The following is a 26139-nucleotide window of genomic DNA, read 5'->3' as shown; positions in this document are numbered from 1 at the left end:
AAAAAGCAGGCCTTTGTTTTAACTGTGGGCCCGTTTATCGGTTATAGTTTCAAAACTACTAATTTTAACTAAAACTAAAAATTAACGTTATCCATTCTCATGTAAAAATGCTATATCTGCAGTTGAGCTGAAATGAATGACTCAAATATCATCAAGCCTACTGAAGTTTATAGATAGGTGTAAGTAGGTTTAAATAAAAATGACGTTGTAGTTCATATTCACTTCAAAAAGTCAATTCTAATTCTTTATTTCGACTAGCAATCGTTCGATACACGGAAGTCTTTTGTCACCGAAATCAATTAATTAATCTAAATGGTAGTAAAACGTGGACGATCACGTTGATTAGACTATTTAGTGCCATTTAATACAATTGTTTAATGAGCACTCTATTAGGGTTTTAACGTTAGTTGTTTGCTACGTCTTTATTTTTATTTATTTAATAATTTATGTACACACACAAGAGGTCTTAAAAAATAAGATAACACAGATATAAATGATGTACAAGGGTACTGCTTATTTTTTAAGAAATTTCTGCCAGCAGACCCGCGAAAGGAGAAGTCGTCAATACTGGCAGTCATTTTGCGATTTCTTAATATTTACCGACGAATGTCTATCCTATATAAACATCCATCACGAGGTGTACCTAGTGGAAAAAGTTATAGATTCCCAGTTTAGCAAGCAATCATCTATAGAATCCTTATAAATTACCTTTCACCTTCGCACGTTTTGATAATTAACTTGATCGAGCCCTTCAAGGTCATCGGTTTGTCCTTCAAGGGACTTGAATAATTAATTAATGTAGGACAAGTTCACATTTTTAAGATTTGTGCTAACTTAATTAAAGCTTAATTAGTAAGAGATTAAAGACTACTTACGAATAAATACGGAGCATGGTGAATTCCTTCAAATATTTAATTCTGAAAAAGAAATCTTTCTGAATGGGGATGTAAACATTTTGCTTGCAAATACTGAATGGCTTCCATCTTTGTCACGTGATATCCTTTAATGGGCAGCTTTAAATAAATTCAACATAAACTTGTATCAGAAGTACAGTATTCATTAGCCTTATTATTATTAAGTCTCTCAATCTCTGCTCTCAGCCTTAAACTCAGCAACTAAATCACTATCACCGCCACAATACATTACACTAAGTACCTACCTACCTACAGACAGCTAACAGCCTCAAACCCACCAAACATGTACTTTTCAAATCTTGATCCGATAAAATACGTCCTTGAAATCCCTGTAAACCCTATACAGGTAATAAAAGGCGTTACTGGAATCCGATAGACTGATGGATACGCCGACTATACGCCAATACGACACTGAATGGTACGCCCGAATACGCAGTAAGAAGATACGCCGTTATGAGGTGGCGTATCGTAAATTGTTTATATCAGTAATTTTTCTTCCTGACACAAGACTAAATGACTTACACGCTGTTACCTGTATATATATTGTTTTACACCAAATAACATTGAACTTAAAGATTGTGTAATAATTTACTAGGAAAATTACGTAATATTTCAGTCTAACTATTATTATAGTCTAAAACCTTTTAAAACAAACATACTTACTTATAATAGTATGAACGGTAATAGTAATACTGAATGGCAGCTTACATTAAAAGGTAAAATTTTAATGTCAACTGCCTGATACAATAGTGGAATTTATTATATTACTCTGTTCAAAAACGAAAAAGATTTGGATCAAGCATTCTTAAAGTGCTCGCTTCAAGCGTTTGTCGTTGTGAAAACCAGAAGCCGTTATCCTCAATGCAATTCACTCTCTCGTACCAACAATGGCAGCAGCCCCACTTACTTATCTACTCATAAAACAATTATTCTACATTATCAAGTCTATTTCCACACAAATCCATTCAACATCCCCGAATAGACAAACACAAATCTTCAGTAACCGCTAATCCTGTGACGCGGCGACAATACCAAGACTTCTGCCCAGACCCGCCATCCAGATATAGCCGAGGTCATTCACCCAATGGATGCAGGGATGACACCAATTAATTATAGTTTTAAAACACGTTCCGTCAACATCAGTCTGTTTAAAAATGATTAGTGATCACGTTTCATTGATCTCTTTTATAGAGCTCCTATTTTAGAAGTTTATGATTGAAGTATTGACCTTTGAGCTGAGTTCAAATATACGTTTAATGGTGGTATCAGCTAGGATTATTTTTATCGTTTTCTTTTACAGTTTTTTAAGGTACCTCGTAAGGAAAGCTCTCTTAAAGTTGTAAAGAATACAAGCTTCTATATCAGGAGTATTAAAATATATGATTATATCTGTCGTGTTACATGCATGTTTCTAGTTTATGTTAATGTATATATTTAGACTTTATTTTTCTTTTAATCTTATAGTATCAATTAATCAGGAATTTTAACAGCATGGATATAATTTAGAACTTACAAACAATATTACTGCACGTCTAAACCTTAAAAAAACTTCGCATATTTTACTATTCGCCACTCCAATACCAAAAAAAGTACGAAATAACACCCGGTTCACACGATCAACTCATCTACACACTAGAATCATTAAAAGGAACCTGTTTGCCAATTAAAGTAAGTAGATTATAAACCAGTCTTATAAGGCCAACGGATAAAGCATAGTCCAGGAACTGTTTAGAATGCTTCCTTGCTTCGTACGGCTTTGAATAAATTTGGAAGATAGATAGGAAGGTGCTAGTTTTGCATGAAAGTAGAACAAGAACTAGGTCTCAAGTGAGGAGAGTTTACTTATATGGTCTTTGTATCGGTAGCGTGGTTGTGTTAGCAGAATACTGATAAATAATTTGTTGCCTCTTTGAGTTCTGAAGAACATACGAATTGACTGGTAATGTCTGTTTTTGCTTATCACGGCAAGACTGGATGAATGAAATACCGATGATGATGCCAAAAGGCTAGGTGACAATGGTGGTATTTTGATTAACCTAGAATGTTCTTTAGGGTGATAGACACAGATTATATTCTTGAATGACAACAAAACTGTGTACTCCTTTTTCTTGGATATCCTGATATAATATTTTCTAAATCGCCATTCGATAATTTTACCTGTGGGAGACGCTAATGATACCTTTGTTAATTTCCCCAAATTTTATGAATTTAAGGCTACGTTTTTACTTAGAAATTTAAAAACGCGAGCTCCTATACCTTACAGCCGCTCCAGTATCTAGTAAGTTAGTAACATTGTATGAAATATCTACCGAGCATCGCACCCGACAGGAATGCTGATCGACGGCGTCGATTGATGTCTACACCGCCATTTAAAAATACAGTTACCTGCAAAACTGTATCATGTCAAGAAAAAGGTTTAATGCAAACAATTATAGTTCTTAGAGATAGAGCAAGGAATAAGGAATACGGTGACACAGGAACAAAAATTCTCGTTAAGTGAATTCAGATCCATGTTTTTTTAATAATAACTTTCGTGTGGCAGATACAATAACAGATTAAGACCGACAATAACAATCAAGAATAATAAATACTCCTATAAAGATAGCACAAACCTTTTATAAAACTGAAGACTTTGATTTCATATTTTATTTTACCAATTTCAAGAATGTTTCGTTAAAAAAGGTTGTTCAAGAATGCTTAGAACATAAGTATACTCGTCTGCAGACTACTGTACCCACTAGAGACTTCAACGGTAGAACCTAACTTAGATATGTAAAATTATGCTAATTCAAAATATGATTATAGCTTCTATTTATTACAGAATACAGTATTTATTTGATTGGCATGGTATTTATTTGCTTGCCTTTGTTGTTTATGATTTGACTTGTCAATAGGGCTTTGAGTAAGTGGTTGTGTTTAAGTCGTTACCCACAATTCAGTTAATTGTCTCGCTTTGTTTGATATAGAAACTTAATAATTGGTTTTTGGAATGGAACAAAGGCAACTTTTGGAGTAGAATCAGGCTTCTTGGACCAAATTGGAGATACTCTCAGACTGAATTAAGATATCTTTCTTCGTCTAAGCATAGCTGGGTATACTTTTGACCGTATGACACGTCTTTTCTACTACTTCTTTTACTTTCTACTTCTTTTCTCATCATCGTTTAATGGAAAGAAGGATCTTATCGGTTCCCTTTACCTGTTGTCTATAAATCTTATGACGACCCTTGTTCAACATAAGGACGGATAGCAAATTTAAAATTACAGCTTATTAAATACCAGCCTCTCATTGAACCACTACTGGGTACAGGACCCTTCTCATATCACCTGATACTGCACCTTATTTCAAAGCAACAAGTCACAATTTCAGATCCAAATTTTAGTACCACATTCTCATCCATACACCATCCACAATGGTTCATGTAGGTCCCACGTCAGCTGTATTCAAGGCCCATCAATTGTTATGGTCAATAAATCCGTGATTGTGTCCAAGTGGAGTAGGTCAGAGCGCATCGCGACCCGGACGTCTGCATGTCACGTGTAGGGTCGTTATTGACAGCCTTTCTAACATCTGTATTATGATAACACTCAATGATCCTGCCAAGGATGTTTGTGGTACATTAATTTGTTTTATTATATTGCCGTTGCTGTTAGTGCTGCTGCTGTCATTGTCAGGACGTAAGGGAATGGATGGAATGGTTTTGCTTATTGCACTGTTCTTTTTTGTAATTATTATATTTGTTCCAAAATTATTTTATTAGTCTCAGAACAAAGCAAGAAGTACAGTACTTATATTGAAATGCTCTATATTCTTATATATCCAATACAAAAACATTTTCGGTAACCCTGTTCCGATGTCGCAAGTGTGTTACGCCACTACTTCGATGTCACACGCTAATGATCATCCTTTGTCTCGCGATACATTCACCTTGTTTTTAGGTTACTGGACCAATGACGCACAACTTTAATTGTTGCTGAAATGTTGAAAAAAAGCAAATTTGAATCATGCAAGTTTGACGTTACATAACGCAAGGAGGAACATGTTTCGGGGATCTCTTCATTGGACTAGTACTTTCATAGCACGGAACACGAATTAAAAATGACTACAGTAGCCCTTTTTAATTGATACCCTTTCAAGCAGTACCCTGATTTTTCTAACCATCCGCTTTGTAATTGTTCTCGCTATGCTTAGTAAGTAGTAACTGGTAAAGAAATCTTAAATCATGAACAACTTGTGTGACAAGATTGTCGGAGATCAAGATATAAAAATTAGAAGTAAAATATCAAAGAATATATTCTATTGTATCTTCCAGTACTATATACGTTCACAGCGCAGTCTAGACGATTTTATCGAGACTCCCTAAAGTGTAAAGTATTTTAGTCCTCGTTTTATGCGTCAGTAGGTTCTTTCTTGGCGTCTTGAAGTGACCTTACTGAGCGCGAAATCGGCCGTCAGGGGTTCATTCTTACTATAAACATCTCATTCTTATGAATCTACAGATAAAAGATGAGAATTACCGCAAATATTCGTATGGAAGGAGAAATGTAGCAAAGAGTTGAATAATGTTATTGGATAAAGTTCTGAAAAATGTAAGACGTTCAAAAACTTGGTAAGAATTTTCTAAGGACAATTTCAATTTGATTGCTTAAATCTATACTAATATATAAAGCTGAAGAGTTTGTTTGTTTGTTTGAACGCGCTAATCTCGGGAACCACTGGTTCGATTTGAAAAATTCTTTTTGTGTTGAATAGACCATTTATCGAGGAAGGCTATAGGCTATATAACATCACGCTGCGACTAATAGGAGCGAAGATACAATGGAAAATGGGGAAAATTCTAACCACGTGGACGAAGTCGCGGGCAACAGCTAGTTGAAACATAAAACTAACTATAGTTACTTACTAGTATGGAGTTACCTGAAAATGCAACGGTATCGTATTGGTCTCAATAACAAAAAGTATCATATCATCACGGCAGAATATCATTCAAAACCCTTTTAAATAAAACCTTGTAATCCCATTTATAAACAAATGAATACTGGTCTTGAATCAAGTAGCCGTGTCACAGATTGACTAGAAACAGCTGCCCTAGTAACTACATCTGTCCCACATACAAACATTCAATCTAATTGCTCTTAATATCGTAAACGATGACATTTGACCCTCGTACCCCCCCCCCCACTCGCCTCTCCCAGTGCTCAGCCAAAGCGACGGCATCAACCTTGATTATGCACAGTAAGATGCAAACCGCTTTACATTCGGACAAAAATTTAAAATTAAATTAATACTTACTTTTGTCGAAATGTTTAGTAAATCACTTGACTTTTTATTACTTTGTGTTATTAAACCTGTATTTCATCATTTATTATCTAGACTTAGAAATACTTTACCACAGAAATCAAGTTTAAATTTTAACCAAGTAAATAAACCATCAAATTCCAACGTCACTGAAATCACATTGGCAAAACCCGAGTACCCACTAAAATAATATCACACATTTACACTGCATAATCCAAATATTCAGACTCAGTCAACACTGCGATAATTAAGTACACTTTCATAAAACGTTTACCTTCTACGACACATCTATTTATCTCACTCTTACCAACTGGTTTTAGTATTTCCATCTCGTTTTGTCGATGCGTCTTGTTCATTGCCTTGAACTCGCAGCATTTTGTGGAGCGCAGTGAGATGAGAACATGCCTTCACGCGATTCAATGCTTGATCGATCATTTAGTTTTTTGATTCTTATCTTGTGATAAAAACTGTCTCAGAAAGCTTGACGGCCGACTTATTGACGGTAAAAACTTGTCCTCTTAGGAACCGATGACTTCTAGGTGATCAATTGATAGCATAAAAACATCTTAGCCTTTATAGATGGCCTGATAAAACAATAATATAAGAATATGTTTACGCAATAGGATGTAACACTTGAGTTATTTTATACAAATAAAACCACAAACTCACAAGGGGAAATATTTTACTTGGTTATCTGACGTCACAGCAAATAATAAGCAAGAATACCTATTTCCAATGTGACGGTAGCTGCAAGGAAGGTAGGTAAATATAAAATATCTCATTAAACCTCGACAAATGTATTTTAATGATACTTCCTTTCTTCGCACTTCCCCAACACAAGAATGTGTTGTATTTCTTCCGTGTCCCGTGGTGCAAGAATTGATGTTATGTTACAAAAACAAGGCCTAACGTGTGACGTCATCAGAGGTTGCATTGCCAGCCGATTACATCAGCCCTTTAGTTATATGTATTTGGTTACGTTGTCCTTTGGAAGGCAGAGTTCCAAGTAACAGAGCTATGAATATGGAGTAATTCCTATTTATATGGAATTCTAGATCACTGAAATAAAATCAGTGTTTTTATATCGATTTGGTGGAACTACCTGGATTGGATATTTTTAAACATAGGCGCAGCTATTATTCTTTAGCTATAGGATATGGTGACGGATGAGAAAGGACGTTTTAAATTTAGATTTGATTCAAGAACCCTTTTTAAGGATCACACGTTTTAAAATAATTTAGCAAGGTTATATGTGTGTGAAGGGTTGCAAAGGCATATAGAAGGATGATATTCATTTAGCAGCTTTAGCCGTAAATAAAGCTATGATTGAGTGCTTTTTTCGTTATGCTTGTCTTACCAGATTCAGCTATGTAACGTAGTCTATTTTTGGAATTTGGTAGTTAAACTTAAGTCCGTTCCAAAAATGGATTTAATAAAAACAGCAAATCCCTTAATCCTACTAATTGGATCCCATTTTTGCATCTAACTTTATCCCGCTCCAAATCCAGTTTGAATTTCCTGAAGCTAAAAATAATGTTATACAGAAATAAATAAATCCTCTTTTTAAAAATAACCTACATTTTCTTCAATACTGAAGTGCTTTTCAGACGGCTCTTAAGGCTGTACGTTTTAAGGACGAGACTTGGCAGCGTACCTAGATCCAGGACTTGAGTTTTTCCCCCATGTTAAGTCCCATCCAGTAACTGGCGCAAAATGTAAAAAGGCCACACCACCTGTAGAGAAGTACACTTAACCTGATTTTCTTGCCTAGCGCTCTATCGCTCATTTAAAGACTTCAGAGAACCTTCAACCTTATGTGTAACGATATAAGATTATTTATCAGTTGGTCCAGTATATTAGAAAGATCTTTCAAATGCGTTTGATGTTTCAAGTCATCCTTTGAGTACGGGATTTCAAGTGACGTCACATTCGTTCTGATGGGATGTCGCCCGTATTTTGAATGTACTTTGAAGATTATTTCTGTCATTTGCTGTCGTTTCTTTCTACTTCAATCCTATTTGGATTTTTTTCGCCAAGGTTTTGGCGATTGTTTCATCGATGTTAGTGAAACCGATTTGGAAAATAAACAAATATTTGTCGTCACTTTTTTGTGAATCTAATCCGACCGGAATGTTAGAAGGCTGTTTTATTAAGACATAAAATAATAAGTTGCTTAAGAATGTTTTTACCATAATGAAGAATGGGAATCTCAGAAGAATTCGAAAGAATCTTCCAAAATAATTTATCTTCAAAATATAATCTCAGATTAGGAAGAAAGTCTTAATCCAGTCATCGCTTTTTAAATATTTCTGTTAAATATTCACGAGCGACTGCGATTTTAATAGACTCAAAGGGTTTTAGATTAAATCGGGTTTTGAAAGAGGATATCTCGAGATAATTCCACTTTTGTCGAAAATTCCTTTTGTTTTTTTGAGAATTATTTAGCATTTTAGGAGTTCTCGTTTATATTGGAATTTAAGAATTCCATTACTGCTATAGTTATATGTGATGTTTTAAATAACAGTGAACTCATTTTTATTTCGATGGGTTCGTTATTTCTTGAAGTTGATTGGATAAGAAGATCTTCATTTTAACTTCTTTAGTTACTTACTATTTGTCATAGCTCATTTTCGAAACACTGTTCTTTGTATTTTATACTTTTATATTAAATGTATTGTTCTTATAATATATTATGTGAGAGTAGACAGTTGTGACCAGTAAAGTATATTCTGTCAACAGGGTGTTGTGAAATAACAATTGAAATGTCTTTGATATACTTAAATGTGTGTAGCAAAGACTTAATTAATCAATGTCGCTTGATCGATTACATTACCGTGATTAAGTACTGTTTTTATATAAATCAATTGATACTTTACGATGTGTTTATTAAAGTGGTATTTCACTTAATTAATAAGATACCAAGAGGTGTTATTAAAACTGATATCAGGAGCCTTTTCACCTTGCAACTGATAACGTACTATATGAGATTAATGCATGAAGAAAAACAAATGGTTTTCTTATCACTTAAATAACGCCAGTGCCTATTTCTAACGAAGTTTGAAGTAAAACACGATTGGATGGATGGCTAAGCGATAATAGAATAGAATAGAATAGAATTTATTTCAACATAAGTGTTACAATGTATACCATAACTAAAAAACTAAGTATTTCTAACTAGACCGACAGGGATTAAGTACAAGTATCATCAATAGACGCTTTTTTTATTGATTTCTAGATAATCTAGGCACTTGTATAATATAGAACAATAGTCAATACACTAACTCCACGACGCCGATGTGATGTGAGATTTTGATGGCTTGAGGGCATGAAGGAAGCGATGGACCTCAAGTTCCAAATTTCCAAGTTCGATTGACATTTATATATGTATTGTGAATTTTAAAATACTTTAGACTGCGGGTTTGGAGCAAAGCAGAAAGTAGAAAAGATACGTCCTTCTATTCAATATTGGGTTCTGGGATGCGGTGGAATTCGGTTTTTGTGGTATTCAGTGAAATCTGGAAACAGAAGTCTAGAAGTTATTTAGAATATAACAGGAAGACGTGTCTGTAAGCGATAAAGTAAAGTTATTTTCTCGTCTATGTAACTGACTACAGAATGGCGATGTCTAATGTCTACATACTTCAAAATATAGAAAAAAAAAAACGATTTCTCTTAATTGTCTTGTAATTACTGTATTAACAAGCAAAACAGGCGTAATTAATCTCACATATCCACGCGAAGCTTGACTATAATATATTACTATTTGATTTCCTAATTTTCTTTATTGTGAAAGTGTTTTTTAGTTACAAATATTTACGCTTTTCCATTCAATCAATCAAGAATACTCAGAACTCCTTTTCCTGACCGTTTTGAAATATTTCTATTTTTTGAGTTGCCTGCACTTTTGAGAAAGTGGAATTTAGACAATCGGTACTGGTGATGGAAAACGTTGGAATGTATGGAGATAACAGTTCAAAGTCACGTGACTTACCGCAACGAAATGTCATTTTTATTGACGTTAACGTTTGCTTAAATGGAACTTGGCTAGAAGTGAAGCTTTTCTTTTTTATCGATTTGCTCGATTCAAACAGCCCTTACAAACAAAAGTCACTTTTTAGCGATATTTTTCGGACCGAAGTCAAAAACTATTCCTTTTCATCCATCTCAAAACATTGCAAAGCATATTTCACAGTACCGTATTAGTACCGTTTCGGGTGTATACTTAAGCAAAGTCCGCCGACGTCGGTGTCATTAGCGCCGGCTCACAAACCGCGCCACTTAAATTAACGCGCCGCTAAACGCGACCATTAGCATGCACGACGAAACTGCACTACCTATTTGCACTCCAAGACTGACTCTGAGCCAAATTTGTACGCAGATACAGACAGCAAGCATCCGGAATATGATCAAATACAATTTATACATTGGGTCTTTGGAAAAAAAAGTACTATTAGCGCCAGAACATAAAGGACAATGCATGAATAAGTATTAGCCATAAACACGTCTTTAAATATTTCCATTAATTCGTAGATCTGTTTTTCATTGACTTTTATTGATGACTGTACCAAGTAAAGCAGAATGGATGCGAATAGCAAGAGCCTAGTAGTAAATAGCAAGAGACAGAGGGTTGGATACCTATGCCTAGCAGTAATCCATTTATAACTGACCCTGCATATTAGAAATGATTGTGTTTGCAAATAGTGTCTTTGAATACCATTTGAGTGGATACTCCTACTGTATTTAAAAGTCGTTCATAATTGCTATGCCTTAGAGGAGAAGTACATTCCGAGGGGCTACCATGGCGTCGGTCGAAGAAAGACGAATCTCTGCAGCATGTGCGCTTCCACATATTCAATAATATTAGACCTCTAGGAGAGATGGTGTCAGGCTGTTTTTGGCAAATGTTGATTTGATGCTACTAATACAACTTGGATTCTGAAATTGGTCATGAAAACGCTAAACGAAGTCTTACATCATCTATGCAAATAACGTATTGAGAATGAAAACCAAATATCAGGATCATAGCAAATAGGAATTTCGTTTACCTAGTAAAATTGATATTCTATTTTTCATGAAAAATAAGCGTCGCGTCAAGAATGTAAATATGTATGTTCCTAGATTTGTTTACATAGGCCCAAGGTTCCTAACTATGTATTTTTTGGTTATGTACTCGTAGCCTTGTTTGTATTTGTACTATTTAAATATTTTTGTGTTGACTTTCTATTAATTAATTCTTATTTTGTTTCAGGTAATTCGAGTTAAAGAGATCAAGAATATTACAAGTTTCTCGGATGCTCAGATGATGGTTTGTCCATACTTGAGTATATCTATAGTAGTTAAATATTATTTTATGAATAAAATTTTACTTACTAGCTGTCAGTGAATTTGGAAGGTTTTTCTAAAGTAGAAATAGGGTATAGACAATTTCTACTCGTTTCCTATTCTAGTGCGATGTGACGCCATAGTCACTACAGACAGAATAAACCGGTATTTTTTAATTAGTCAATTATACCTTATATTTTCTTTAATAGAAATGCAATACGTTAAAAAAAAAAACATTCCCACTTCTCAGCGTCCATTTCATATCACATATATTTCAATCTGTCATTTCCAATTCTCCAATTTATTCATGAACACATCACATTAAGCCAGAGGAGTATTTGCCAGCGGTAATGCAGGTCTGTGTCTGTCAGATGGCCTTCGATCTAGATTGGATGATTAACCCGAGTTTCTTGCACGTGTATTGATAATTTTGAAACTAAAAAATGAGACTGTAACTTGTGAATCTGTGTTGACGCTGTCGCTGTTGCCCGCGACTTCATCCACGTGGTTAGAAGATATAAGTTATAATTTTAAATTATACCTGCCCTGTTTTTTCCACATTTTCCATTGGATCTTCGCTCCTATTAGTCGCAGAATGAAGGCATATAGCCTAAACCTTCCTCGAAGAATAGTCTATTCAACACAAAAATAATTTTTCAATTTGAACTTTTGGTTCCTAAGATAATACGGTTCATAAGATATAAAGCTGAAGAGTTTTTTTGGTTTTTGAAGCTTTATATATTAGTAAAAATAGATGTTGTTTTTATGTGTAGACATTTTGAGGAGGTCACTATGTGAGAGCACTTAGTTGAATGTGTACCAACTTTTTCTATTTAGATGGATATAAAACTTAAAAATAATGTTTGAATTAGACTTTAAATTTCAAATTTTCTCCTCTGAAGGTACCATAAAGAAGATTATAAAGAGTAAAATCAAATTAGTTACTGATTATTAATGAAAGTCGACACAAATCAAAACTTAACCATGATCATGCTTTTCAAAACTTTCCACTAAATTGTCCAAAAATATCCTTCTTTTAACAAGTAATAAGGAACTAAACTAACTATAAATTACATTTCACATCATATTCATTGTACAGTATGGTCGCTATGATCGCGTTATTCCAAACATTTCAGGGTAGCGGTATGCAGTCGGCATTTTGTAAGTTGCAAACGTCAAGTTACGTGAAATGTATGACAGCTTAATAGGGCGGGATACAATTCGTGGTATACTCTGGGTTCCGTACCGAAATATTAATTTCCTTCTGTTTGCTTTTCGACTGCATTTTGTGTTACGTTTAATATTGCCAGAGTTTCACTAAAATTCGTAATATATACTTTTAAGCCATGACTATTGCACCTGTGTTCAAATTGATTTGTAGAATGAAATCTTCGGCTTTAACTATAAGTCTATGTTGTCTACCACATCCAAAGTAATAGTGTTTTCGAATCTTTCAATATTCGAATCAATTTTCGAATATTCAAACCTTTGAATAGATTTTAAATGTCTAAAGCTTAAAAAGAGTAAAATTTCATCTAACCTAAAAAAAGAAAATAATCGCTTGTCAAAAAAAATCTCAACCACCAAAATCCTTTTCAAAAGTTATCAATGTTTAGAAGTGATTTTAATACGCATCGGCAAACAGCGTCCCCCTTGATTTTTATCAGAAGAGCTGGGAAGCAATTAAACTGAGATCAACTGGGTGTCAAGGCGCCTGACAGGTGGGGCCAGGAAACCAGCGGGCTAGAAATATTTTTATTTTTTTTAAATATTATAAGCCATAAGTGTCCCATTGCAATAGGGCAAAGGCGAAAACCTTCCTATGGCTAATATGGGTATGGACAATTATGTGAATAGGCACCGAAATCGACCCGTCCGCGTCATCTCCTTCTCTATCTGCCACGAAGCCTCTATTTCTTATTTACCATTCAACGTGTAGAAATATTAACTTTCAATTCAGGAACGACGCATAGCAGAGGCTAAGTAAAATATCGCCCTTAACTGTTCTGTTGTCTTTATCATTTTAACGTGACATGTACAGACAACTAGACATTCAGAACGTCATTTAGGTACCTAAGTACAGTTCTTGCATACGACCATAAAAATATTAGATACATTATGTAAATGTGGTTAGAATATTTGTGATGTTGTTTTGCACAAATGATGACTACGAAAAAGTCGTTCTAAAGATAGTTTTTGTTAATTATTACGAGGTTAGGTATTACATACATTTTAGCAGCATCAAACTATGTATTTACTTTGACAGGTTAAGTAAATAACAATTTGTAAATGCAATTACTTTAGAATTGGATTTTGACAGCGACTTGGTCGAAACTAATTTACTAGCTATTCGGATGGACAGACCACTATTTGTAACACAAACAAAGTAAGTCTGTATATTTAACACCGCATGCGAAAACTAAATTTTCAAATCATTTATTACAAATAGCATAGACAGTAATACGCGTTCTTTTTTGAAGAGACTTAATTTACTTCGCAAAAAAAACATAGTTTCAATTGGAAACCATATTTCATAATGGTTAATGTTCACGATAGTCTAAAAATACTTTTTGGATGATGTTGCAAGATACCAACTTGCACTTCTCATCTCGAAGCAAATACGTCCATACGTTCCAACCAACATCATTATGATCATCAGCCCATATTCGTCCACCGCTGGCAATAGAGCCTCCTCCTTCCTTACACACCATATTTATATCTAAAATACATCTTATATTTGTTGTATATCCCATGTCACCGTCACTTCTACTCTGTGGTACCTTACAAGACATCCTTGTCCAATGACTGTATCTGATATTCATATAAAAGCCCCGCTGTTTTCACAGCCCAATGTAAAAATTCAAGCGGCTTACATAGTGACATCGACTAGGCGGCTTACGACGGCTTTGCGCCGCCGCCGGGCGGGATAGCGAAGCCGTAATACCTCGTGTAGCTTTCTACTTATTACTATTATATTTCATAATGGGTAACTCTGAAAACCTATTAAAAGTTCATGAAGATTCCGTGGTTTTGTCACTATAGTTCAGTATGGATAATATTACAAGTGAGTGTTGTTTGGATTGTAATCCCATAAGCTTGGACTAGCCTTGATTTGAAGACTTTCTGGGAAGCGCAAAGTTTATGGCCGAAAAAATATGGTAAGGTTTGAGAGGGGATCAAAAGCAAAGAAAGACTAATGTTTTCTTTATAATTTAATTACATCTGGCTGTACCAGCAAATGTTGTGGCGCAACTTGGGGGCTTTGTCCAGCAGTGGACCTTGATAAGCTGAATTGATTGATTGATACCAACAAATTGTTTTGCTCTTTAACAACAACAGTGCTTCTTCATTGCTGCTATTTCTTTCTATTTAGACTTGATTCCAAAAAAAAAACAACATTTCTATCAAAATCAGAAGTTTTTATTTCAAATAATACGTTTTCCAGGCTTTTAAAACGTTACAATAATGACTCTAGTTGCACTCTATCCATTGTTGGTCACCATTTACCTACATAAACCATATACGTAAATCATATATTTACAAATCATACCGTACCTCCTTAAAACCACAACAAACCCCTCCTATTTTCGTTTTACGCTAACTAGACGAAGTAAAAACAAAAACAATTACGAATCGCAAATAGTTTTGAATAACAAAGCAAGATGGCGCCGATATCGTCACTCACGTACTCGCAGACGAAGACTCAAGGTCGACAGGAAGCGGCGCATGAATCATCATCGGTCTGTGTTTGAAGGTGTGAATTATTTACCTATTGTAATAGGTTTTTTCAACTCCTAATGTTTGTAAATTGCATTATGAAGTTCGGGGGAGAATAATCGATTGAATTCAGATTGAATTTTGAGTTTAGAAGTAGGAGTTTTGGTTGGTTTTATGGTGTTGAAGAATGCTTTCCTTTTTTCACCGAATTATTCTTATTTAAAAAGACTCCACCAGCTTTGGACTTGAACTTGAACTTAATATGGATAAGACTCATAGAAGTTTGCTTTTCTTGTAACAAATCGGGAGAGGTGAAGAAATGACTCTTCTTCTACCTTTAGATAAGAAACTTATAACGAGCACGCCTATTACTCATTATTAAAAGAAAAGAACTAACGACGGTCAATTTTACATAAGTCCACATAATTTCGCCATATTAGCGCAGAAAGCGTGTCGGTAATAACTCCCCAATCGTATAATACCTGCGTCGACTGATAAGCGAGTTTTTACTGCAAACTTACTAGACAGAGATAAGAGTTTTCACGATGCTGCTAATGAGCTGATAACGGGGCTTCCTCGTGACTTTCTCTTATAGAAGAAGACAAAAAATCAACCATTCTTTTTGAATGATGCTAGCCCCTTCACTAGTTCGTCACATTGTCGCCAGTCTTACAACTCACGACCCCGCGACGTCTGGAGATTAAGGACTCCGGTTGGGTCCGAAATTGAACGGGCGATCCCGATAAATAAGCGTGAGAAACCCGTTGCAACATTTAAATATGAACTATCTTCAAGAAAGTAATAAGAAAAAGAAAGCAAAAATATAATATTTCAAACTGTAAGTATATACATATCACAATTAAAACAACATCGATCTATTCACATTATAGATTTACACTACACAGTATGAAGTATATCAAAGCGTCCACTGCAAGACAACACATGTGTTTGTTGATATAGCTCCCACGTGACCTAGCTCACGGCACATGATAATGAGATGAGCATATGCTAAACGGTACTGTCAGCAACATGATACATGACCTTTTGAAAACAATTAAAAGAGTACCTTAAATGCCAGGATTCTACCCAAGTACCAGATTTCCGTAGACTTAAATCATTTTGACTGGATAGTTTTTCTAATAATTGTGGCACGTGGGTCCGATTCCTAACCAAAACAAAAGTTTTTGTGATTAGCACGATCAGTTTTTCTGTATTTTTTATTATACAAACTTCGCTAAGTTTGAGATGGAATGTGTGAAAATTGTGGAATCCAAGTTTTCGAGTTATGTATTTTTGGTAGCTCTCAAATTAATTGTTGGTCGTCTTCCGTTGCTAACCATACCTGCAGTCTGTAGGTACGTTGCAAAACACTATTGAATAAATTTGAATATATCGATCAGCGATTAGCTGCTGTGATCTATCGCAAAGCGGTGACCGTATATTGCATTTTTTATTCATAGTTTATTTCAACGCTTTTGTGATGAGTCTTCTTTAGATAAGTCTTCTGTGTCTTTTTACTAAATTATGGTAGGGTTCGTCTTTATAAGCACCTTAATTGGATGGTACAGTCACCACGCTTCGCGTAAAATGCAGCCTGCGTCTAAAGCCCACATATTTAGTTTGCATAATTTTGTTGTACCCCCAAAATATTAAATCGACTTCGAAAAAAAATCAGCTTGCCGGCCAAATGAATCAACAAAATCGGTTCATCCATTCGAAAGTACTGAGGTACGAACATACAAAATACAGACGAAATGAGAACCTCTTCCTCTTTTGAAGAGTTTACAAGGAAGATCTCTGCTACATTACAAAAAAAAAATGATTCAATCAACCGATTTATATATCTTTAGTCTATTTGTAAGGAACCATTAGTGTCTCTAGTCGTTTGTTTTTGATATGTTGCGGATTGACCGATTGTTGTGTATAACGCAAAATAAATAAATCAAATTATTCACAGACCAAATATAATCCTTATTGACGTAAAAATCTACATAATCCAATGTTTGGCTTAACAGATCGCTCCAAATTGAATTACATAGCTTAATTTCGCGTATTATGTTTGTTCCTAATCGGATTCCACTTATATAACACTTTGCTTGCTAAATGTGTTTGTTCTACGACTTCCTGAGTCAATAGACTTGTATAAATATGAGTCATTATTGTATCCAATTATGGAGATTTTCGCAAGGAAATTGTCAAAGGTTTCATAAGGTCATACCCACCTAATCATTAGAAAATTCATTCAGTACTAATTTCCTGGACGATATTATCATTTATTTTAATAATAATATCTTCTCAGGTTTATATTAAGCTTGTTGATAGGTAGGTGAATAATCATCTATCAAACTTCATGTCAAGTTTTGTGATTACTCGTTACTCTTGTTAGTCTGTTTGGTTTCCCAATCTCCGTCGTGATCAGTAGATTTTCCAGAGATTGAATTGATAAGTGTTTAGAAACCTTGGTTAAATTTAGTATACTGCAATCTGTAATTCAATTTTGTACTATAGACTTTAGCTCTGTCAAGTTCTGGCTTAGATATATTACCCTGCCTTCTTTAGGCTTTAATAACAGTTTAAGGTGTACTGGCATGATATTCTTTTTCCCACGTTTTATACTCTCACTTTCTTGTTTGTTAATTTTGAGGCACTTTACCATAAGCTAGCGGGCTGAAAATTTTCAGAGTAGCTTTAAACGCGGCTGGACCGATTTCAATGGAGTGACATTTAAAAACGTGGGTATTTAGATTTATGAAATCTATGATTTTTAAGCAAAAATAAGGGCTGTATTTAAATCATGTTTTCACATTATAAAGTCTCAGATCTACCTAATTCTTTATTTTTTCTTTATTCGTTAGCACATAAAGTGACGTCAAACTATAAATCTCATGCCTAAGTGATTACCCGAGCACGTGTAGCTAAGTTTAGTTCTGTGGTCAGAGGTATCGCGTGACCGGACTGCCCTCCGTGCGTGGAACAATTCTGCAATAGAATATTTCTTGAATCTTGGAAGTTTATTTGATAAAACTGTACCACCCAAAAACGTTGTGTAAGAGAGTTGTTTTTTACATTTTGCAAAAACCAAAATACAAACCATATTACTGAGCTTCAGCTGTCCGTATGTCTGTTAGTCCGTCACCAGGCTGATTCTCATGTATAGCTAGACCACAGTAGTAGTATATGTGGCTAGTCAACTAAAATTTTCAATTTCAATCTTTAAAAGATTAAGTTTAAGTAACTTTGGTAGATTAACAGTAAATTTGTTTACCTTCAGCCTATTTGCGACTCGCACTTCAAAGGTGATTTAAATATTAATTAAAGTTCTTTCTCATGTACTAAGTGACTGGCTGATTTAAATGATGGATGTTTTTTTTTCTTAAATTGCATTAAAAGATCTTTTAATACAAGACACTAGTGGGTGAATCACGCGGTCGAAGACAGGGTCAAAGATAAGTCAAACACATTTGCTATTGGTAGTATCTCTTAATAACATCATTCTTTCTAACCACTCTATGGTTATAAAGCGTAGACGTACATTGTAAATTATCCTCACAACATTGCGACATTACAAAAACAAATGAATTCGCATCTACAATATTGCGTCACAAAATGACCAAATGCCTCATTCATGCAACACGTAGAAAGTATTATTGGCTGGTTGCCATGGCAACCCAGTTGATCGGGACCTGATGTCGAAATATCCCGGTTGACGGCAAAATTAGAGGCGCACCGATTAAGAATTTCATTTAAGAGAAGTCTCTTAAATTAGTTGTGTGGAAATTCTAATTAGATGGTGAAACAACATTGGCGTCAACAAAGAATAACTAACGTCTTAAATATATATTAATATTATAAAAGCTGAAGAATTTCGTTGTTTGTGCACTCTAATCTAAGAATAAAAGGTGGTTGAAATGAAACTACTTTTACGGATTTTATCGCGGTTTAATTTTAGATTTTAGTTCCCGACGTTTCGAAACCTTTGCAGGTATCATGGTCACGGGCAGACTGAGATGGTGTTCGTCTTGACAGGAGATGTTGCTCGTTCTACCTTCATATTTTAATTAATTATTTGTGGTCCGACCTACGCAGTATGAGCTCACTGTGTCTTGATGTCTTGCAGCGCTGCTCTCAAGACACAGTGAACCTAAGAAACCACTAATAAAAGGTGGCTTTTATGTATCTATATTAAACAATCAGTATCTACCTATAGCAAGCATTTACAAACTAAAAATGTATAATTTGAAGCAAACGAAAATATTACGTCTCACGTGTTTACAAACATTATAAACCAATGCCTAAATAAATGTAAACACGAATTCAAGTATCAAATAATTTGCTTTGATTGCCAACAAAATATCACTTTTCACTTGAAGTTGCCAACGTGTGAAAGAGACGGCGCTCTATGCAATGTAGTGCTGTCTTGCTTCCACAGCTCCATTGTTAAAGGTACTCGGTAAGTTTTACTAGCTACGCAGTATTGTCTTGTAGTCGTTGTTCATTTGTTAATTAAGTAATTATGGAGTAAACTTGTTACTGTTACTGGTTTTACATTATAATGGTAGTTTGGTTTTTAATTGTTATGGCTGTTTGTAAAGGTGCCTTGTTATGAACTTGTTCAAGTTTAGTAGGTGTTTGGGATTGTTAGCGATACTTACGAAGATGTATTTTATTTTTTATTCAGATTGGGCGTTTTCTCGTTCTAGATTTTAATCTTTTTTAAATGGATATATGGATTAAATGCCCCCCAATTTACTCTTGACTATAAAGAGTCCAATTGGGAGCCATTTAATCAGCTCGGAAAAGAACGAAAGGATAATTATTATTTGCCATACTAAGTCTAATACCTAATGTAAACATAAACATGATGATAATGTTAGAATTAATATCACATACATGAAAGACTATGAAAACGTAGTCCCTTCTCCGCATACATATTCCGTGCTAAAATCAAAACTTCAACCATTTAAAAGAAAACCCACTTAATCCAAATTCAACTAAAATCCCAATCTTGACCCATATCCAATCTAACGACGTGTGAAAGTCTCTAAAACCTACACTTGCTGTGAAGCTCATTAATCATTGAAATTAATAACCAACCAAGTTCCTTCGCTCAATATCTCAAATAACCTCTTAAGCTAACGGGCAAATACAAAACCACTTTTCCAACTTTTCATAGACAGCTCGAAACTTAATAATAAATTCTAGGACGCACGTCCATCAAGCAAGTTGTTCTGTGGGTGTAACAAGACAAGCTGGAATAGGCCAAACCGGGCTGCGACACAGATTAGTAAGGGCATGGAGTGATTACTGCTAGACTTAAGTCACGACCGAGGGCTAGTGATAGTCTTTTTTAATTTAGTTAGTGGGTAGGTACTTGGATATCCTAGAGGAGAGAATGGTCTACCGGATATGAAGTTCAAGATCAACTGCTGATAAAATAGAATAATTTTCATCTTGACATATAGATATTTATTATACCTGCAGTAAGTTTAAATTATGGTCAGGATTCTAATTTATGGAAACTTTGGATAAAACAATAATTTAGCTAATAGTCTGCTTACAGCAAGTATGCTAACAATCTTTCATGAAACAAATTCAAAAGTGGCATTAGTGGCATGAACAATTATTAGCATGATATGTGCTTTTAGCATAAAAACTTAAAAAATGACTTGATAAATAATTAAGCTCGTAGTGCATTGAAGAAACAAAAATAAGAAAAGAATCTCTTAGCGTGAACTTGATATTTGTATATTTTCTTAACACGAACACTCTATTCACTCACTACTCCGTGTCGCGTCGTATCGGGAGCCATGTTGCAACAAGTCGCCTTTGTGTCAAGATAGTTCGGTTTAACGATGGGAAACTGTTTACGGTTCGTTTACAGTTAGCTTAAGAAAAAGTAAACAACGTTATGATCGACGTACAGACGAGACTGATTTATTGGTATTTTTTTCTACTTGATTTATTTGATTAGATACTCCTTATGATATACAGTGCTGTAAAACGTGGCGGATTTTTTTCTTCGACATTATTTATGATGACTTAGGTAGATGGATTGTGAATTTGTTTGGTTCGATAAATCGATGGAATTTTTTAAAGGTAAATGTAAATTCGTTCTCCGATCTATCTGGAAAAGTTTAGCCGCCAATATTACCGATTATGGGCAGGCAAAGTGAAGGCAACCTTCAGAAATTCAGAAATTAATATAAGGTCATAATGAGATTAGCACTGAAGCTCATTTAACTCCTTACTAACTCCTCCATACTCTCGTACATCCCAATATCGTTATATCAGCAGAAACTGCCTTTAAAGTGTTTAAAAGTAAAATTTTTCGAAGTGCTACATCGTTTTCTTTTGCAAGTTGTAAATGTGTGTTAAATTCTTAATAAAAAAAATATATTATAAACTTGTTACATTTATAGGTATAACCTCCAATATCGTCAAATACTCACAATTCCATCGTCCGATATATTGATTACGTAAATAGTAATTAAAGCCGTCTGTTCACGAAGCGATAATCGATAGACCTCCCCTAAGCGACCATCTCTGAACTTGTTGCGAGTCGCGGGCAAGTTCACGATGACTCACCCGTACTTCTAAGGCATCGCATACGTTATACGGTTCAAAGACGTTTTGTTTCCTATATCAAGTTCAGTATTAATTAATTAATTAGTGTTGGTGTTGAGTTAAGTTTGCGGATGTTGGGTATAAAACTGTATACAAGTATCTTATAGATGGTTTAATGTGTGATGTAATTGAAGAAATGTAATCATATTGTCCGGGGGTTGTACAAACCCTGAATTTACATGCACAGAGACACCCAAGCTCAGGACAAGCATTCGTGGGGATCACGTGGCGATACGTCACGCATAGTCGGTTTGGTGCGGTGACCACAACCACTCGGATATCCGTGCCATCGAATGAAATTAATATTTTAAAATATATTTCACTAAGAAACCTTGAATAACACAGAATTAAAATCTTTGAGTAACTAAATCATATTGTTTGAAGGTATCATAAAATGAGTAAACAGAATGTAATTCTGTCGTAATTGCGTTCACAAACACGAAATAACACATTGTTACACTCATATTACGCTATTAATGTAACATAAAACAATACGACAACAAAACTAAAAAATACAGCAAATTTTAATATTAATTATTATTTCAAGACTGAACAAATCCCACGAAAACAAAGACAGCCGTATAATAAGTAGGTGGTGTGCTACAAACTTTGAAACAAAACTACGTGTTTAAAAAGATTGTGAAAAAAAGAGGACACGCCATTATACACGAGGAACTTCGTTATCTTTTCATGTCGCACAATTACTGACGTACAACCTACGGCTGGTTGTCGCGCCGTGCATGGGAATCTTTATTGCATTTGAAACGTGCTATACTGGGGGACATACTTAGCTTACGTTGTATCAACTGATGAAGTCATAGAAAAAGATTTTTGTTTTTATTGTTAATTGTCATATTTGGTATTACAACGAATGTCATAGTTAATCTTGTGTGCATCGTCATTTGTTTCTTTTAGTATGATTTTTTACTTAATGGGGTCTATGCAGCTATGGACGAAATTGCTAATACTCCAGTTGCCTATGGATTCTGTTTTGGATTTCACTGCTGAAAAATCTCACTGCAAGATGCATTGTAGATTATTATATTCTGTTTTGTTTAGAAGGCGATAGTATTCTCATCCTGGTAGTTACTAAGTGTAACGTATTATCGGTCGCGAAGCGATAACTGAATGTAATTAGTGTCAGTCCAAGAATGTTGAGGTAATTGTAGTTTAAGATTGTCTATTAGTATTTTATGACACAAACTCATAGTTGGCTTAGATTTTTTTGAACTTAGATTATCAAAAACGACCCATGTTTATTCACTTTAAATAAATTCTTTTAATTTCGAGTACTCACTAAAGGTTTTCTTACTTGAAAGCAACATCGTACTAATATTAAACTTTAAGTATGGACGGAACCTTATTTGCAAAAAAACAACAAAAATTTTCTTCAAACAAACGGGCTGTTTTGCAGACCATGGATTCAAGAAGGCTTTATTAATACTAATATACTTAAATCTGCTAAATCCTTAACGAGATTGTAAGGGATAATTTGGTTCCAATTCCAAAGTTATAATCAAATCGCTAACGAGTGTCTTAAATTAAAGGTTATTATTATATTGATGAAAACTTTACTTTGGTAAAAAATATGTACACTAAGAATTATACTAGTTTTTCTTTTGGTTTTCGCCAGCGTGCAAGTCTATTATCGCAGTAAAAATCAGCTTCTTATAGTACAATAGTTTTAACCTAAGCGTTGTTCTTCTTGGAATTCAAGTTCTATCACGATTAGTTCAGCAGTTTAAAAGGAAAACAGACACAAAGTATCTTTCACCATTATTATTAGTGCTGATGATTAAATTGTTACATGCATAATATTATTATAATAACATAATCAACAATCAAATTGCAAGACAATCGCAGGTTTCTTTTAATTCCCGGTACGGGTTTATTTAATGTTAGCGTAGCGTATTTATACAATATGCATCGTGACCTCACGTGGCGTGACGTAAGCTCAGTATGTTATTGTGAGGAGCGATAAGTGAATGCAATTAGTGTGGTTTCTCAGAACCGTACTGTTATGTTTAAAGCTTTGTGTGCGGGATGATTCAGTGTTTATTTTGGCTGATAATTGTAATAGTATTTTGTTGTAGATAAGGCCTTGAGCTGCAATGTCCAGGTACTTATTTATCAGGGTTGTTACCTATTTCGTTGCCATTGCTATTCTCGAAGAGAGTATTTTCATTTTATTTATATAAATAAATGTACAAATATGTATGGGTATAAAATGTAAAAATCCATTAAATCCGTCAAAAAAAAAAATATAAGACACGTATTGTTTTGTGCATTATTTTAAAGTTTATGAGAGGGACTTAGTGACGTAGCGTCATAGAAATTTACACACTTCCCTTAACTACAAGACAGGAACTGAATAAAAAACACGTCATCATCCATATCCCTAAAACATTCTCAGTAAAACACTTACTACCAATTTCATTTCATACCAGATCTCGATTCCACCAATCGCTAGAAATTCCCGATTCATTTCTAAGCTACGACACATAGGTGGCAGTATATTGACCTCTAACAACAGTTTGCAGCGATAACACTCCACAGTCTCTTGCATTCCTGGAATACGCCATATACAATACAATGTTATGTATCGCGAACAAAAATCTCTGAATCATTTTTATCTTGAGGTTTTTAGGCGGTATTGTTTTGTTTTTGATGTAAGGTAACTTCGCTTTAAGCACATTTTTCTTTCATACTGAGATTATGTTTGGTCTTCTTAATTTTTGATCAAATTACTTATTTTTTATGTCTTGACATTTTACAAGTGTCAAGTGTTTATGTCCTTGAGCTTTTGTGTCTAGTTTTGCTTGTCTTTCATCATGGCATAACATTATAACGCTAAACATATTTTAAGCACACATTTCGTTTTGATATGCCTTGACGCAGGTTTGCTGGCTGTTTTTTTTTAAGAAATAAGCAGTTTCTTTGTAGGTGTCGTATTTTTGTATATTATGTATCTTTTTGTTTGTTGTACTACCTAGATAAATAAAACATGTCGCACTAGAAAAGTGAAACTTAACAAACCTCTCTAACCTAGACATGTATTTTCGTATGTTAACACACACTTCTATCTATCTCTTTATTGCATTATTCGTGATGATAGTACCTCGTTAATCTTCAAAAAGTTTCATTATCAGTTAGTCATTTGAAACCCGTATCGGATCGTGAATCGAGACTTGAAAGTAGATTTGAATACAATTTAGGTAATAATGGAATCTGTGCTCACAATCTATTGGGATAAGATTTATGACTGAACTTTATTTTGATGATAGATACAGGTGAAATTTATCCTGTCATGTGTTACCAAAAACTACCATTTATAGTAACTGAGGTGATTTTTCCACGAAACTCGACATGAGAGTAATTTCAGTTCCATAAAACAACCTGAATCAAATATAACCCTATTTCGAAAAGTTAGACGTAGCTGAAGTGCCAAAAAATGCTTCTGCCATCATAAGCAGCATCAAATAACTTTCAAGACAACTTTGCAAAAGAACGTGTGTTACACGTAGCATGTCACAATAAAATAATATCTTGTGATATCAACAGAACGAATCCGGGTTGAAATACTGGTATCGAAATATTTGGTACTTCATATAAAAATTAAGTAAACAATTTGAACTGAACTGACAAAAGATCTGAATAAACTTGACCTCTAATCCAAGCGTGGTTATTATTAAAATCCGAGAGCCTATCTAAAGCCGGTGGCCGCTCATCCGGAGCGCCGCCGACCAACCGTGAAGGAAAGCGCCGGAGCTGGTGCGGATTTGATGCGGTGACACAGACTAGCTGATCTAAGGCTCTGTAAAGACGGACCGCATTTAAACTGCAAAGCAACCTCAAATAGCCTAGTAGTTGAGGTCACCACGCCAAACTCACAAAGGGCGACGTGTAGGACAAGTACTTGTGTGATCCACAAATGCTCGTCCTGAGTTTGGGAGTCTTTGTGCACTTGACATGAATGTTTGTGAGACTGCAAGAGAATTGCAATGCAAACGTGCAGACTGCAATTGAACTGCAATCGGACTGCATTTTAACTGCAATTTACGATGGGATTGCAGTTGAATTGCGGTTTGTGTGTCTAGAGCCTAGCCTAGCCAGAGTCGCGAGGGCGATCCTGTGACTCTGGCTTAAGCAGTGTTTTTACTTGGTGGAAATACGACATATCCCCACGTCACCGTGACGTTATTAGCTTTTTACCCCGGAAAACAAAAGAAAATGATGCTGTGCTTTCATTGTGTATACCTTAAAT

At 34.8% G+C, this 26139-nt stretch overlaps 1 protein-coding gene across 1 annotated transcript in view; it reads left to right on the top strand.

The window, feature by feature from the left end:
- The first annotated feature begins 11460 nt into the window (after positions 1-11460).
- The window catches only part of LOC113502787, a 43273-nt gene continuing 28594 nt past the window's right edge, over positions 11461-26139 (top strand). Inside the window, exon 1 of the mRNA XM_026884476.1 lies at positions 11461-11517. The gene's annotated coding sequence lies outside the window, so the exon portion shown is untranslated. The remainder of the gene's footprint in view (positions 11518-26139) is intronic.

Source organism: Trichoplusia ni, chromosome 18 (genome assembly GCF_003590095.1).
Source record: "Trichoplusia ni isolate ovarian cell line Hi5 chromosome 18, tn1, whole genome shotgun sequence".
Classification (NCBI taxonomy): domain Eukaryota; kingdom Metazoa; phylum Arthropoda; class Insecta; order Lepidoptera; family Noctuidae; genus Trichoplusia; species Trichoplusia ni.
The sequence above is the reverse complement of the archived record's forward strand: the minus strand, read 5'-3'. Positions and strand labels throughout refer to the sequence as shown.